At 47.7% G+C, this 11713-nt stretch overlaps 1 protein-coding gene across 1 annotated transcript in view; it reads left to right on the top strand.

The window, feature by feature from the left end:
• The first annotated feature begins 8848 nt into the window (after positions 1 to 8848).
• LOC138473432 (myosin heavy chain, clone 203-like) overlaps positions 8849 to 11713 on the top strand; it is a 422216-nt gene continuing 419351 nt past the window's right edge. The window contains exon 1 of the mRNA XM_069612090.1: positions 8849 to 8874. The gene's annotated coding sequence lies outside the window, so the exon portion shown is untranslated. The remainder of the gene's footprint in view (positions 8875 to 11713) is intronic.

The following is an 11713-nucleotide window of genomic DNA, read 5'->3' as shown; positions in this document are numbered from 1 at the left end:
TTGCACGTGGGATACAACAGCAGGGACGTTTGGCATACTGATAGGAGTGATAGACGCAGTACTTGGTATTTCAGGCACACTCGCAGAAGGAGCAATAACAGACACATTTTGAACTGCAGCAGTCATTCCCTTCCTTTGGCTACTAGCACCCAACTGGTGCTTCTTGGCGGAATTCTGTTGCACAAGTCCTGTAGGTAATACGCCGGTCTGCACCACCCCCTGTGCACACCCAGGTGAGTGGTTCTGACTCACCACTTGGTCCAGCTTGATGACTCTGAAGCGGGAGCTGGCAAAAGTCTCAAACTCTGATGCTGCATTTTTAGGAGGCTCTGATGCTAAAGTGAAGCAGTTGGGAGAATCGTCTTGTGGAAAAGGCAGGCATTCTGGTGCTCCTCCTGAAGCAAAAGAAAGGCAAGCTAGACGTTCATCGACAGTAAATGGTTGGGATTCAGGAGGAATCGCTGGAGCAGAAGAAAAGACAGCAGGATCTGATGGTGTAGACAGGTATACCTCTGATATTGGCAGCGAGGCTAAGCAGGATACAGGCGTCTCATGAACTGAAGGCAAATACTCAGTATACTCCGGGACTGAAGACATGCACTTTTGATGGACTACCGGAGGCTCTAAAGCTGAAGGATGATCTGCAGGATGAGTCACTGTAGCTGAAGACAGGCAGGCCAGGGGAAACCTTGAGGCTGAAGGCATGCAAGCTGAAGCAATCTCGGTTGCTGGATACAAACATGTCCAGGTCTTTGGGACTGGCTCTTGAGTAACTGGCAGACATGGCAGCGGTTCATTGGTTGAAGACACGTGTGCCAAAGATGACTGCAGGGCTGTGGATTGGATCATAGAAGAGTCAATGGTTGTAGGAGGACAGACAGAAGTCTCAGAAGTTGACAGACACATTGGTGGCTCAGGAATGGAGGGCACCTTTAGGGCAGTAGACTCCTTGGCACCAGTAACCAAAGACTGAGCTGTACCCTTGCAGTCCCTTTCTTTAGTGGGTGACACAGAGTCTCTTTCTTTGTAGAAGTCAAAATCAACCAGTGGAATCACCATAGTAAAGTCTCTGTTAATCAGGATTTCGTCAATTGTCCATTCCTCTGTTTTAGCTTCTGAAAGAGGCAGTTTAACAATCAACAGTTCAGGAATCGCCTGCCGGTTTTTTGGTTCTGTATACTGTGGAATGAGTCCATCAGAACATGAAATCTGTACTGTCTCTGACTGTTCGTATTGATCAGAATTGGCAGAAGGAAGAGTGAACCCAGAGGTAACATCGTTTTCCACATCAGCTTTAACATCTACTTCAGTCTCAGCAGCTGTATCAAGAGCAGGGCCTAAGCCTACTGTAGTGACTGAATCTGTGTATGCCACCATTGTGGATTGTGTTTGGAAATCAGAAGCTTGTATGTGTGCTAGCTCAGAATTATGACAAACTGCTACACAGGAAATTTTAGGTAAAGGAGTGGCTTGTAAATCTTCAGCTAACTGCAATCCCTGACAAACAGCAGAACAATTGTTAGAAACTGTGCCCAGATTAAGCGCTGTGCTAGAAGAAAGACTTTCACTCCCAATAGATCTAACATATTGACAAATATCATGGTTTACCAAAGTCTCTGCACTCAGGGGCTGAACCGTGTTCACTTCCTCAACATCAACAGATAAAGTCTGAGGTGTATTCAGTAAAGAGTGCAAGGTTTTATTCTCCTCTTGTAAAGAAATTAATTCTTGTCTTAACTCCTCAAGCTTAGCTCTTAGCATGCCCTGCATTAACTGTACATCACTATCAGTAGGCACAGGGGGAGGCATAGTGGCATCAGGGCTGGATCCTGCACTAGCAATCTGGATGTGCACCGATTGTACATTGTCCTCTACTGCTTGCAGGTTCTGTGATTTATAGTTTCTTTTACCAACTTGGTCTGTGTTTCCCTTAAGCAAACTATTGACATTAGACCTCTTGGCATTAGGGACTACAGTATGTACCTGTGCAAAGGAGTATGCTTTAGACTGAGGGTAGAAAACAGAAGTTATGCAAGGAACCCCTCCATTCTTTATGTTTGTACCATGAAACTGTTCTATCTGAGGTGAAGCACAACTGGAATCATGGGGTTCAACAACAGAGGTACTCTTGTATAAGTCTAACAGTGTGTTGTTTTCTGCGGCTAAGGCTTGCGCTGACATAGAATCGGGATCAAAACAAAAGATAGAACTAGGATCAGGCAATGTAGGATGTGCCATCCTATGGGAAAAATACTTTGCACGTAAATGCCCATTCGTGACAAGGAGTTCATTTAAGTCAGGACTAGTGATTTGATTGTCACAGGTAAATGTAGGGGAAGCTTTCTGTACAAACTTGTTAGAGGCCTTGCTGCCTTTCTTTCTTAAACTTGCCATATTCAATGGGAATTTTGGGCTGGTCATTCTGTCAGGATTAGTCAGGCGAGTACAAAGGCAGCGAATATGGCAAGGGAAATGTGCACTAAATCACACAGTGAATAGCTTTGAATTAAACTACGTGCACACAGGAACAACGACTCATGTATGCTAGAACCCAGGAGTGCAAATAGAGTGTGACAACAATACCAATATATGAAAAGGGATGTGGGGTAAGCACCTGACCGCGAGGAAAGTCGGCAAGCGCCTTACCCCCAATTGCTTTTACAGGTACTGACAGCGCTAAACCCACGTGGAGGGCAAGCAATGACAGGATCTGTGAACTAACACTCTTGATGGTATTAAATAAGGGAACTAAAGAACTGTACTCACGAGGACGAGATAAACCTCTTGAATGTCAGCTAGCCCACGAATCCTGTTGATGAAACTGGGACCCAGAAAGGCTAGAACAGCAATGGGAGGAAAACTAAATACCTAAGTTGGAATAGTGATTACAAATTAGTGAGGAAAACATAAGCATTCACACAGGAGCTAGCTACAACCGCACACCACACCTAATAATCAAATGGGAAATAAATGCAGAAGTGCAATGGAAAACATGGAATGGATCCCAATAGAAAGTAAGGATCAGGAGCAGGGAAAAACGAAATAACCAATGCAAACTTCTCCCTACCGCTCCAAGGAAAAGACAGGAAGCTAATCTAAGAGGAAGGCTAAGGCATACGGGTTTACAGCAGCAAAGGACAGAGTCAAAGAAATATAGAACACAGACAAACTGGGCTGCATCTAAAAGGGGAAAGCACTGAGAAATGCTGCCTGCAAACAGAGGAAGACAAAAAGGGAATCAAGGGAGCAGAAATCAATTAGCGCATGAATCCGAGATTCAGGGCGGAGGAACAAGAAAACAGGAACTAGGAACTAGGTACAAAGGCAAGGAACAAGGGACTAGTCACAACAGGAACACTGCAAACGATGACCAGCGCTGGACTGAAGTAAGGCTGAGGCTTTTAAAGCTGCATAACGAGCACAAGCCTCAGGTGTGCTGATTGCTGCACCTGCAGCCACAGCTGTTACCTATCCTCCACCCAACCTTGTCCTGCAAGGGTGGAGGTGGAGCAGTGGGCCAGGCATTCTGGGAAGCATAGTCATTTGGTTAAAGAAGCATGCTGGCTGCCAAAAACCTGGAATGGATCCGGAAGGGAAGTAGCTTGGAAAATAGGGATTTAGCGCTCCCAATTCATCACAGCACTGTAGCATAAGGTTCGGAGGAAAGGTCCAGTAGGGAATAAACCCCAAATCATGCCCCCAAGTGGTGGGAACGGGAGCGAAGGGAGCGAGTCGTGACAGTTTGTCGTCCGGGGACGAAACCAGACTGATCCTGATGGATCAGTTTTGGTAGCACTTGAGTAAGTCTGTAGGGCAGGATTTTAGTATACAGCTTGGCGTCTAAATTTATCAATGCTATTGGTCTATAGGAGGTCGGAGACTCGGGATCTTTCCCCTGTTTGTGTATCACCAGCATCTTGGCCTCGTTCATCGTTGGGGTGATGTCGTGTTTTTCTTTGAAGAAATTAAATAGTTCGGTCAAGGTCGGGGCCAGTATGTCCCCATATTCCTTGTAGAATAGTGCTGTGTAGCCATCAGGGCCAGGGGCCTTGTTTCTGGGGAGGTCTCTGATTGCCTTATTGACCTCTTCAATCGTTATGTCCCTATCTAATGTGAGTTTTTCTGTTGCGGATAGCCCTGTAAGGTCCACCCCCTCCAGATATGTTTTTTGTAGATTTTCATCGGGATGGTCTGTGGAGTACAACGTTCTGTAGAACCGCTCCATTATCTCCCCCATTTCGGTTGTTTGGGTCTTTCTATTCCCTTTATCGTCGCGGAGGGCCAATATGGTCCTGTCTAGTTGCTTCCCCTTAAGTTGTCTAGCTAGAAGTGTGTCTGCTCTGTTGGCCTTAGTGTAATACCAATGTTTTAGCCTCAGTAGGTGCCTTTCTGCTTTCTTAGTGCGGATCGCTTCTAACTGACCTTGGACGTGCCTCAGAGCTTTTTGTAGCTTTATAGTTGGTTTCAGCAGTATTTCTGCTCCCAATTTTGGCCTCGAGCTCCCTCTCCCACTGATAGTTGAGCTTTTCATTTTGGGCCTTCAATGCGATTAGGTGTCCCCTGGTTACTGCCTTTAGAGCTTCCCATTGTGTTTCAATCGATATGTCAGGGTGGTTATTACTTGTAAGGTATTCAGTGATTTATTCTCGGATTTTATTCCCCATTACAGGATCTCTGACTATGTCCTCTGGGAGTCGCAATTTCCATAGCCCAGGCGTCCGTGGGGTTAGTGCTATCTCCGCCCACAAAGGGGCATGATCCGACAGTGATATGGACCCGAGATCTGTCTTTCGTATTTTGCCCAGGATGCCCAGTGAGGCCCATAGGTAGTCTATCCTAGACATTGTATGGTGTACATGTGAATAGTATGCATATCCTCTGAGATTAGTATTTATGTGTCGCCAGATGTCCCCCAGAGCCATATTAGACATTTTCTTTTTTAGGGCCTCCGAGGGAGGGCTTTGCTCCTGCTGTCTGGGGGTCGATCTGTCTAAAGAGGGGTCCCATGCGATGTTCAGGTCTCCCCCCAATATTATCTCCGCTGTGGCGAAGTGTTCCAGCTTCTCAAGCGTGTCCTTCAGAAAACACTCCTGTCCTGTGTTGGGGGCATATACTGCAGCCAGAGTTAGAGGGCAACCTTCTATAATCGTGTTGGCTAGGAGATATCTGCCCAGAGTATCAGCCTCTGTTTGGAGCACTTGTACCTTTATGGAGTCCCTGAATGCGATCAGGACCCCCACCTTTTTTTCCTTAGCGTTTGCCTGTAATATCTGGTTGTAACCCTTCAGCCGCACCTTTCCCCTGTCTTGTTTATTTCTGTGTGTTTCTTGTAGCATAATAATGTTGTACTTGTCTTGTTTTAGGTAGTGTTCTACTTTTTTCCTTTTGACAGGGGAGTTAAGGCCTCTGATGTTATATGTTAGTACCTTGATACCCATCCCGTCCATAAATGGAAAGACCCTGGTAGAGCCTTATGATATGAGCTATGGTGGTTCCCGGTATCCCTCCCCTCCTCCCCAAGGCATGCCCCAACTCGCCTTCCTTCCCCCCTCCCCCCAAAACTGCCCTGGGATGAGCCCTAGTTCCTATGTTCGCTCAGGGGTTTCGCCATGTGCGCCATGCTCATCTGACCACAGGGGTAACTTGTAGGGTATTCTAAAACCCTCTAGATTCCAATAGGTGTCGCCGGAGCCCTCCTCCCCCCTCTGCACCTTATCTTTTGGAAAAAATCGTCATCTGCCATCTTGTTTTCTTCGTGTAAGTCTGCATGGGCATGCCGTATTTACCCCGATGGGGGGTTCTGGAGCTTCCCCTTTTGTTGTCATAACTCTTTTGGCGTCGGAGCTCTCCTCTTTTTCTCTACTCTCATCCAGTGCCATTCCGATCTTTTCTGGGGTCTTTTATCTCTCTGTTCTTCTTGTTGTTCTACTTCTCGATCTTGCATGCCCAGTAGTTGTTTCCCTTCCTCACATGTCGTTATTCTCCATTGCTTGCCTTCCCATGAGAACAGGACTCCGAAAGGAAATGTCCATTTATATTTGATCTGTTTTGAAATTAGGAACTTCACCACCAGACCCATTTCTCTGTGTTTCTGTAATGTAGACTGTGCCAAATCTTGGTATAGTTGTACCTCTTCTCCATTCATCCTGATGTGCTCCATTGACCTGGCTTTCCGTAATATTAGTTCTTTCTGGGGATATGAGGAGAGGGCAATTAGTACGTCCCTTGGCCGCATGCCAGGTCCGATCCTCTTTGGACCCACCCTGTGGACCCTGTCGATTCCTACTTCCTCTTCCTCGTTTGCGTTTAAAATTTATGTAAAGACCTGTTGCACTGCTTCTTTAAGGTGTCTGTCCTCCACCGTTTCTGCCATATTTTTTATTCTTATATTCGCTCTTCGTGATCTATTTTCTAGATCCTCGCACTGTAATTCAAGGTTATGAGTGCGGGTCAAGAGTTGTTCTTGGAGTTCCGCATTCTGACGTGCCTCCTCGTCTAGGTTTTGGGTTATTTTTCCCAGGGTGTCCGTCCTTTCTCCCAGACTCGTGATCTGTGTTCGTAGTTCTTGTATGGCAGTTCGCATGTCTTTTTTCATGGCTTCGAATTGTGACTGTGTTGTAGCCAGGAATTGCGTCTGGAAATCCCCGAACCACGATTTCATGTCTTCCTTAGATGCCATCCCTATGTCCTGCGAGTCTGTGCTCTGTGTCGCGGAATGGTCCTCTGGGGTCTTCTTCCTAGTGGATATGGAAGGATTGGGGTGTTCTGGCCCCCACAGTTGCGTCAGGCTCTGATCCCCTCTTTTCTGTGATGCTTGCTGGTCTTGTTGCGCTGCCCTCCCTCTAGATTTTGACATAGGTGCGGTAAGATTCTTCTGTAGTATCTGAACTGATTCTCTACCGGGGGTGTCCGCTTCTCTGTTTCAGGTCTGCCTGGGGCGCGTGGGTCCTCCACCTGCGTTCCGTGCGCCCGGTCCCTCTGCCCCCTTCTCCGCGTATCTGGAGTGTAGGAGACGCTCGTGTTCCCGCACACCGGTCGTCCCCTCCAGGCCTCGAGGCCTCTGATGTTGTCTACTCCGTCCGTTATATGTCCTCCACTTAGTGCCGCCTTGTATACGCCCCGGTGCCCGGCGGGATCGGGTTGCTGCTACTGCTGTCTAGAGGGAGTACTTCAGTGCTGCATTCTTTCTGGTACCCTCTGGAGCGTTCGTTGCCTCCTGTTAGGGCCGTCTCCTGCTGGAGCGTGACACCTCCACTCCTCGGCCTCGAGGCGGCGCGTCTACGGTTCTCCTCCTCGCGGACACGATCCACACAACCGCCGTCTTGGGAACCCGGTCCCAGAGTCGCAGAGTCTCGGCGTTGCCCAGCTAGGGAGCGGCAGGCCCTCTATGGTCTGCCTCCCGGGAATGTTCTCCGGCGCCCGTGTCCTTGACGCGTCCCCGCCCCAGGGAGTCGCCTGCAACGGGGTACGCCACCAGGCTTGGGTTGCTTAGGTGATCTCAATGTACTCCCAGTCGAGCGTAGCGTTTGCTGCCCACGGTGAGTTCTGCCGTAGACTAATTTTTTCGCTTAATTGATGTGCTTTGCTGGTGCGGCCTAGTGGGGGGACAGAGCGCGTCTCACACTCGTCCGTTTCCCAGCGCCGCCATCTTGGAATCCGAGGTGGGTTTTTAAGGGTGGTAAACAGGGGTTCGGGGGACCCCCCCCCAAAAAAAATGCATTCGGTATGCAGGTTTTCGTTATAAAATACTCGATAAATGTGTGTTTCACTATAACATTTTCGATATCAAGGCATACTTGCTGGGGTTTAGACTTCATATTATCATCAGTTTAAGCTGTGATGGAAGCAAATCCTATAACCCTTTGTCAAAGGCACGCCTCTTCCTGGAATACTGTAAAATGTGGGTGGGTCTCCTCTGTGCATAAGGAAGAAAGGCCTCCCACCAGACAAGCTTGCCCTCAGGTAACAGAAGATCCCTCTCCCAACCCCCTCGACCCCAATGTGTGAAGCCTATAGCAGCCATATCTATCCAACCATTGGGGGGGGGCTAGCTCCTGATTCCCCGGGGACAAACACCTTGTGCTTATGGTTCTAAGTCGATTTTTGTTATCAATATTTGCACTCTGATGATACATTCTGAGCATTTCTTTGATATACATGCGTTGAAGATAACAGCACGAGCATTGCCAGCCAGTAGAGGGGGCTTTGTGTGTGTGCCACGCTAAATGCTACAGCGGTGGGCATCAAAGAAACACGACTTCTAAGAGCTGTGATTCGGGCAAGGACTGCCCTAACAGGCGATGCACACACATTTTCGTGTGGGTCCATTTTTGGGCGAAAGTGGGCCTGTCTGATAGGCTACTGCACTCTATTTTTAGCTAATGTTACTGACCAAATATGCCGTAAACAACCCTATTTGCAACTCATTGTTCCCAAAACGAAAAGAAAGGCACTTGAACACTTTTTGATGCTGCACTGCTGGACTTTATATGCACCGCTGAGAATACAGAAACAATATTGGGAGTATGGAGACAGAAAGGGTAAAACTGGAGACTAAGGAACCCCTAATTATCACAGAAGGCAGGTAGATAAGTGGGAAGAAGTAGCTGGTTCTCGTGTTTACATTTGCAAATCAAGCAACAGGAAGTGAGAATGGTCGCACTATGTAGACCACTTCGATAACTAGTTTAAAAGGCACCTCTTCAGCCGAACGTGGGACAGCACGGTCTGTTTCAAGAGCGCCTCGCCCTCTCGGGTTTTCATTGGCTGTTGGGACGGTGGTATCTAACATGTTGGACTCCTCCCCCAGGCTTGCTTAGCAACGGGCCGGAACACAACCGCAGGCAGCAGGAGGAGACACACACAACACAGGCGGTAAGTCCCGTAGTTCCATCAGACTTCCAGAGACTGGCATCAGTTATTGGCATGAGGGAGAGTATGAGGGGAAAGCCCGGCGCCCTCGGACTGTACTGCAAAGAGTGCTCAGTGATGGCGGGAAGAGTTAGAAAACTCTGGCAGATAGCTCGGCGGTAGTGCAGCTGCTGCGGAGATGTGTGTGCAGGCTACTTCGGGGCGCAGACTCCAATCCTGGCAAGACACTGTCGCTCATTAATCAGGAGTGGCGGAGGCACAGTGCCCCCCGGTCGGGTTTGCGTCCAAATGTTGTCGTTGTGTTCTGGACTCGTCCTTGTGGTGCTACATCGATAATATGTGGAGGGGTACTAGTCAACGCCAAATTCTTCAAACTGTGGGCTGTCGCCCCGCCCTCACCCCTCGGGGGCGTGCCCCAAGGATGTCCATGGGGGGGGGGGGGGGCGTTAGGCTCTCTCGAAAGGGAGTACAGTGACTGCTTTTAATATACTATATAAGCAGAAATGGCATCTGGGGGCCCAGCAGCAACATTTTCCCCCAAGAGTGGTCTCGGGAACAACATTTGTGTGTGGGGGTTGGGGGGGTCGGTTCGGCAGAAAAAAGTTTGACTACCACTGTACTAGAGTGTAAATGAGAAGCAGGACTGGGTGAAAGACTCTCACCTGGCATGCAATCACTTGAGGTAACTGTGAAAGTGGGATCACACAACCAATGCACCAATTTTGTTCAGCTCTAGAACACCAAAGCACTATGCATGACAAAATGCCCTATGTTATTCAGGGGATGCTTATCCAGTTCTGATTTTTTCTTTTCTTTATATTCTGGGTATTGTAGTTTTCTCTGTTATTAACCCAGTACTACAAGTCCCACAATTCTGAGGTAGAAGGGACTGGTTGAGAATCCCCTGAAAGACAGGAGTCAAGTTGCCATGGGAATAGACGCAGTCTTGTATTTATAATAGTACTTCACAAACTAAAAGAGGGCAGGGGCGTTGGGGCTGGTTCTCTGGGCCTGCATCTGCACAAACCATATAGAATTGTAGATGGGGAAATTATCAACAGTTGGAATATATTCCACTGAAGGGTTACAAGTATCATCTGAGATGGCGAGACCCTGAAGCTGAGCTTGCCTCTGACGTCACTCGGAATCTTGTGGGTAAACACCTGTCTGTTGATGGGTGCCCTTCTTCAGGTATATGTCATGTGAGCTCTCTGGCCTTTGCCATCCCCATAGAGCAGAAAGGGGTTGGTAAAAGGGCAGCCTACACAACATAGAGGTGTGTGTATGTATATATATATATATATATATACATATATATTCGTTCTATTAAGCTAATTATTTTGCCTCACAAAACAGGGAATGGCTGTGTCCACGGGATTACAATCTGGAAACGTGGAAAGCTATTACATTGAAAGTACATATCAGAAGATAAACAAGTATTGAACTATAGATGAAGCACACAGCTTGGTGTGAGATGAATTAGATGTGGATGGGATAAGGTCTTACCTGAAAGAAAGTGTGATAAGAATATTGGAACACGGGAACTCATATGTGGGAAATCAAGTAATGATGTCTGTCCTGATGAAGGCTGTGAACATTAGAGCTTTGATCATCTGCCCATGAGGCCGAAACACTTTTGTGTCGACATGCATTTTTTTGAAACAGTGTGATTTGTGTACATTGCACAATATGTGGATTCAGAGGATCTATACATTAAAAGTGTTTAAAGTAGTAAAGGACACAAGCAATGATGGAAAGCTTTGATAAATGTGGAACAATGGTCATATGCAAAACGTGATGCACCTTATTCCTGTGTTGATGAATGTATTGTCAATTGGAATTGTTATTTATTTTTTAACAAAGATTCTGTTCACAAAAATGAACTTAATAAAAATATTATTTTCATTCTAAATGGATGTGACCATTAAAATGAGTTGCATATATATCTGTCTGAAATTTCGCCCTGGTCATTGTGTTGTTGATTCATATCGTTTGGCACCTGGGAGATCGGGGAAGTAGTGAAGTACCCTTATTTTGTAACAAATGTGAGGAACCTGATGGCATCCTCACTTCTACCCTACCTGAAACCTCTTCTCAGGTGGCCAGGGAAGGGCAATCGCTCTTGGATCCTGACCCTGGGGTGGACATGCATGGGAGGATCACCTGGGTGGAGGGAACTTGGGGAGTGGTAGGAGGGTACCTTTTGGTGAGACATGGTGTCCCCCTTTCCCTAACCTTAGTGAATCCAATGTTCCCCCTGCCTTTGTCAGTCCTTGACTCTATATTCTGATCAAAATGCCCCCTTCATCCTTGTCCCCTTTTGACTGGGACGAGGATGAAACAACTAGGAGTTATGCACACTTCTCAGCCTTTACACCACTTTAGTACTGGGACGAGGAAGAAGGCTGTGGAGAAGCTCAACTGCAGCAGACGGGCATCTCCCATTAATGGGTTGCACCAAGGTCAGACAATTAATGAAGAGGAATTAGACCTGCAGCCTGTTAACAAGCTGCTGGTGTATAAAGGTGAGAAGCTGAGAGCGAGAAAGGGGAAGTAGCTGGCGAAGGACGCAACATGCAGAGCAGGAGACGGGCTGGAGAAAAGCCGGGTCAAGCAGGAGTGCAGAGAAGATGCCGGGGCCACGAATAGCCATGAAAGGGTCCAGACTCCTGCCCTCCTTCCTCCCTGACACCTGTGACAGAGGTTGGGGAGCTCTGAAGACTCCAATCTGCTGCCACCCAACAGGAAAGCGAGAGGGGCTCTTTGCAGCACTCGCCCTGCAACAGCAAGGCTGTGACGTGACTGGGACTGCGAGCACGGCTTGCTGGGAGCTCTGCAGCAA

Source organism: Ambystoma mexicanum, chromosome 8, assembly GCF_040938575.1.
Source record: "Ambystoma mexicanum isolate Mex_15411 chromosome 8, UKY_AmexF1_1, whole genome shotgun sequence".
In the NCBI taxonomy this organism is placed as follows: domain Eukaryota; kingdom Metazoa; phylum Chordata; class Amphibia; order Caudata; family Ambystomatidae; genus Ambystoma; species Ambystoma mexicanum.
The sequence above is the reverse complement of the archived record's forward strand: the minus strand, read 5'-3'. Positions and strand labels throughout refer to the sequence as shown.